Genomic DNA, 5,253 nt, shown 5'->3' with positions numbered 1-5,253 from the left:
CTTCACTTGACTTAGAGGTGTTACCTTAAATACAACTACGTAGACACTAGCCAAATTTGCATCTATATATTACATCTCAAAACTTCATTGTCAACATCATCCAACTCTTCCACGTGTGCACGTTTGAAATGCTCTATTAGTAAATGTCATTGAGTCACGCCTTAGTACTTCTCCTTTTTGCCTACCTCACAAGTGTCATACAATATCTATATGTAAATTTATGTTTTTGGCATTATGTGAAACGTTTGTAATTCACATGAAACTACTGCAATGTACGTAACAATAATGTATCTCTTTAATTGCAAAGGTTTTTAGGGAATTCACCTCTAGAGTAGGAAAACAAATGCAAGCTCTTGTTGGCATTACCAATCAATTCTATTTTGTAAAGGTTCACGATGAGTTTTAAGTTTTTCTTCAAATGTAATGAAACAACACTAACAACCTTATTAGCAAAGAGGATGATTTCAAATTCCAACGTATTGACATAGATAATGAACTATTGAGCTTTTAATTGCTTAAAAAAAGAATGAATGTTCAATCTAGTTAGACATAAGGGTTTACAGTAGCATGTGTGCATATGGAAATCACTAAGTATCATCAAGTTCACCTGTACCAGGCATTGCAACTGCTCTAGATACAGATCTTCTAAGGGTGAGAAATTGAGATAATCTCCTAAACTATTGTAAGATTCCACCTTTAACATGGACCTTCTTTCACTTGAGCGTGAAGACAACTTACTCTACATATGCCATGGCTGATATTCTCCATGCAAATTGTAACTATATCACAACATCTCCTTTTCATTTAGGTCAAGTCGGTGAATCTAAATTGGCCCCCAAACTTCTGAATAGTGTATGAAAACTCCACGAGAAGTAACAAATTCATGGAAGGCACTCCTAGACTTAGTTCTACAAGGCCATGCAATTTACACATGTATATTGACAGATGTAAGAATAATAAATGTCAATCTCTACTCGGCGGGCTCCGTAAAACATTGATATTGCCCGAGTATGCCCCACTTATTTGCGATTGGGGAGGGTGGAGGAGACTTTGTATACTGCCCCAAGTCTTTAGAGTCGCCTCTTAGAAGCATAAAGTCGGACACACTTCTGCTTTGCCATGATTGCAGATGAACAGCACCATTTACAGTATAGGTGCTCATGGATTTCAGAAGTCCGGATGAATGTGATAGTGGACATTCATTTCCATGTGTAGGCGGAATTTGATTTGTTTGATGACTTGCTCCTTGGAAGTACCAAAGTTGGATTGTATTTTGCCTCATCATCAGCACATAAAACATCATTAATTCTTGACAATACATTGAAAGCCAAGCTTTCAAGTACCCTTGAGTAGCTTTCAAGTATAGAATGACCCACATCCTGATAAAGAAACGAAAACTCATTCAGGAAAAACGAAGATATTTTCAGTAATAGGGAGACAACATTAAGAGATGAAATGGAAAAACAGGGCTATGCACCTTATTGTATTGTATTTTGAGTATGTCAAGATTTGTTTGAGGTAACCCTGGAAATTTATGCCTAAGCAATATTAACAAACTTCGAGCTTTCTCGGTAAGCAATTCTCTTTTCTCTTGGTCGCTTGAAGCATAAGTATCACTTGAGAGTCCCCACCCTGACTTGGAACCTATCCGCCCATCCTTACCATGTGCATGCATGTGCCGAACCTCAAGTTTCCGTTGCCAAATGTGAACCGCACCCTCCACACGGTTCACGAGCTCTACAATTTTGAGGTCGTGATTCGGGTCCCAAGAAGCGATCAATGCATCGGGTGAAAAGCTTTCCGAAGAGATCAAACGATAGAGTGAATCCCCGAGCATGGTTCTAGCATTCTATAAAAAATGTGTAGTAGTGAGCATAATATAAAAAATAGCAGATATGGTCTTGAGAAAATGGCCGATGAAAGCTAGAGATTGACCCATCAAGGTATCATGTGGATGACTATGACCTTAACACAATTGACCTTGGAATGAATATACAAAGGACTAGTTGACCAACTGCCATATCCATTCTAAGATCATTGGATTCAAATAATAACTAACCACACTGTCCACCTAAAGGGCCCATTTATAGCCTTTATCAACTCATCTACTAGTAGTTAAATGTGTGCACTAAAGCACCTTTGATTAATAATATACCTTTGGTAGTCCCTCCCAATAGACGGAAGGGATTTCTATGTCTGATAAAACTTGAGCATTGATTGCTAAAGCAGCTTTCAATATCTGGTTAATACTTCCTCTTTGGTGTTGTAAATGCTTCCTTGCATCGGCCGATAAACCATTGGACAGAACTCTAGGAGTAGGAAGCCACCATTTCTCTTCTTGCCTCCATCGTGCTTGATCATGATCCTTTTCACCGATGTACCAGAATTCCGTTGATCTGAAGCTATCTAGAGCTTCCTGTAAATGGATAAGCCACAAGTGTGTAGAGCATCAAGATTCCTCATGTCTCTTTTCTTACTCATCATTATTTTTTCTTTCTTTCTGGTCCTAACAGGGAGTTTCCATTTGTGACAACCGATGCATGGACACGAACAGGAGTTGAACTCTTTACAATAGTTTACAAGGTCATGGTGCAATTATGTTACGACAAAGATTGAGCATGATACCTACCAACAGCATGTTGTCAAGCTTGCGTAAAGCTGGGAGTTTCTCAGCAATATCCTGCCGAAGTTTTGTGACCATAACCTATGATTATCACAAGAATTCTCATTGCAATCACCTGGGGATGATGATATTTATATTGAAAACCAGCATAGAGACTAGACACTACCTCGGTGCTGATACCATCTGCCATTTGCTGAACTGAAGGAACGAAATCAACTATATAATCACTAACGGAGAGGATCCAACCCATCTCTCTCCGCCATCGAATCTTCTGCTCCTCTGCAAGGGGCTCTAATTTATATAGCTGTCCAAAAACAGAAACTGAAATCACCCCAAGACTGATGTCAGAAATGGGCGCAACAAAATGTATACGTGCATTTTGTGTATAATCTATGAGTAAACTACCTGAAAGGTTTGTGATGGCATTGGAGATGGCAAGAGCACTTGATACTCCTTTTCCACCACCAGAGAGATCTTCACCCAAAAGTAGTTTAGCAAACCGTTCCTTCATCATCTCCAACTCTGTGGGGACATTAAAAGGACGAAGGTTTCAGAAATCTCACCTGAAGGTCACGTTATGAGAGAAATCAATCCTATATGAAGTGTAAGGATCTTGGGCAACCAATCATAAGTTATCTTAGTAAAACACAAATGAACATGGCAATCTATAGTGTGGTCAATCAAATGACCTTCTGCACCCATATCTGACCATAGCTAATGAACCTTTCTGTTGCCTAACCGACTCCATAAATCTATGACTATTACATGTATGTTCATAACAAGATGGAACTTAAGTTCAGAAATCCTCACCTGAAGCATCAGATTCCTCTACTTTATGCTCGCACTGATCCCCCGACGGAGTGATATCTCTGACTTCGACATATTTTGGCATCATTGGAAGCTTCCAAACACGAGATTTATCCCTCGAAGAAGATGTCGAAGAAAATGGTGGAAGCCATCCTATTGGAGAAGATTCCACCGAGGTACTAGTTGTAGATTCATAGCCACCTCCATCCCGAGGGCTGCATGGTAAGGATCTATCCGAGAAAAGCTCATCACAAAAGTGATCCAAACCGGAAGGCGGATGGATTCCTTTCAGGTATGGACACCCATCTGGAGATTCTATACCAGGCAATACATCAAATATATGCTTGTCTATCTTCGGCATTGAAGGGGAATTAGTCCCTTTAAACATAGCATAAATCCTGTTCAAGAGGATATCAACAAAACGAGAATTAGAGTGTTTATCAGTGAAATCTACGCACATGCACATACAACACTGGAAAAAACTTGTACCACTAATGAATGCTCAAGCGGAGTGAAGGTTCCAAGAAGACTAGAAACAGAGCATTAGCTACACCAATGTATGTAGATATGTGTAAAACAGAGAGAAGAAAGATAGTCAGAATTAAGGAACCTTAAACCACAATAAATGTCCGGGCAAGTCTAGAAACAGAGATTTCACTATGTGGTCTGTGCACAAGCATGCATGTAAAAACAGAGAAGAAAGAACCCCTAGAAATGAATGAAGCCCAAAACACAATAAAGGTTCCAACAATACTAGAGACAGTGTTATGCAGATGCATGTAAAACGGAGAGAAGAAAGATACAAGCGTTTAACGAAGCTCGAGCAGAGTAGATCATGATATATTAGTCCTAGAAGAAGGAATATGTGTTTAAGAGAAGCTGCATTCTTTAAAAACGTATACAATGTAATTGCAGACACGAAGAAACAAAACAAAAACAAAAACAAAAAGCTCTGTTTTTTGCTTACCTTTTTCCTGATGCTTACTCGTGAGAATGACAACGAATGGCTTGCGCTGAAAAGTTTAAAAAATAAAAATAAAAATGGAAGGTGAGGTTAATCGAACCCTTGTCAGAACACTTTATAGCTTTCTTCTTCGTCTTAATTCGTCTTCTTTCCTCCGCCTTAATTCTTAATTCTTCTTTCTTCTTTTAAAAGCGCAGAAATCAGGCAAATCACAAGAACCCAATTCGCAGAGAAGTATAAAAAAGCAAATAAAGCAACAACCCACATCGGGCATTTCCTTAGGGTTCTTGTTCGTGGGGGGGGAGCTCCAATGGTTTTCTTTAGAAGATGTATGTGTATATATATATATATATACTAAATCCCGAGGAAAGGAAAGGAAGCCTTTGATTTCTGTTGCTGTTCAGAAGAACCCAAAACTCAGAGAGAGGGAGGGAGAGGGAGAGAGATTATGGCAGATGAAGCAGGCAAAGAAAGGCAAGACGAGAGAGAGAGAGAGAGAGAGAGAGAGAGAGAGAGTAGAAAAGAAGAAGATCGTGGAAATGAGGAGAATCAACAGCATGATGGGATAGAGGAGTGAGAGAGAGAGAGAGAGGAGATGAAGAGCCCAACACTTAGTTTTCTGTAATACATAATTAATTTACATATACTTGGAAGTGGTTTGCACGTTTGAAGGGGGGGGGGGGGGGGAACGTGAGGAGACATGGGCCATGAATGAATGAATGAATGAATGAATGCAATTCTATATGTATGTATGTACGTAATTGTAAATTGTAATGCAGAGGAGGAGGTTCCTTCTTGATCATTCACATGCTACTACTTATTATATGCATCGTGTATGTATGTATATATGTATATATAC

General features: G+C 39.2%; 1 pseudogene across 1 annotated transcript; it reads right to left on the bottom strand.

The window, feature by feature from the left end:
- Window positions 1–487: 487 nt before the first annotated feature.
- Window positions 488–4,721, bottom strand: LOC147849333 (rho guanine nucleotide exchange factor 8-like; annotated as a pseudogene). The gene is made up of 9 exons (XR_015531798.1): window positions 4,398–4,721; window positions 3,434–3,828; window positions 3,029–3,145; window positions 2,790–2,944; window positions 2,630–2,704; window positions 2,156–2,416; window positions 1,478–1,849; window positions 1,233–1,379; window positions 488–1,201 (listed from the first exon to the last, which is right to left on the bottom strand). The product of XR_015531798.1 is annotated as a rho guanine nucleotide exchange factor 8-like (transcript).
- Window positions 4,722–5,253: the final 532 nt, after the last annotated feature.

The sequence above is a fragment of the Azolla caroliniana genome, unplaced genomic scaffold (genome assembly GCF_043228905.1).
Source record: "Azolla caroliniana isolate FFs.n. ecotype wild unplaced genomic scaffold, voAzoCaro1.0.p SCAF_79, whole genome shotgun sequence".
In the NCBI taxonomy this organism is placed as follows: Eukaryota; Viridiplantae; Streptophyta; class Polypodiopsida; order Salviniales; family Salviniaceae; genus Azolla; species Azolla caroliniana.
Note: the sequence above shows the minus strand (reverse complement) of the source record. Positions and strands in the feature narration are given on the sequence as shown.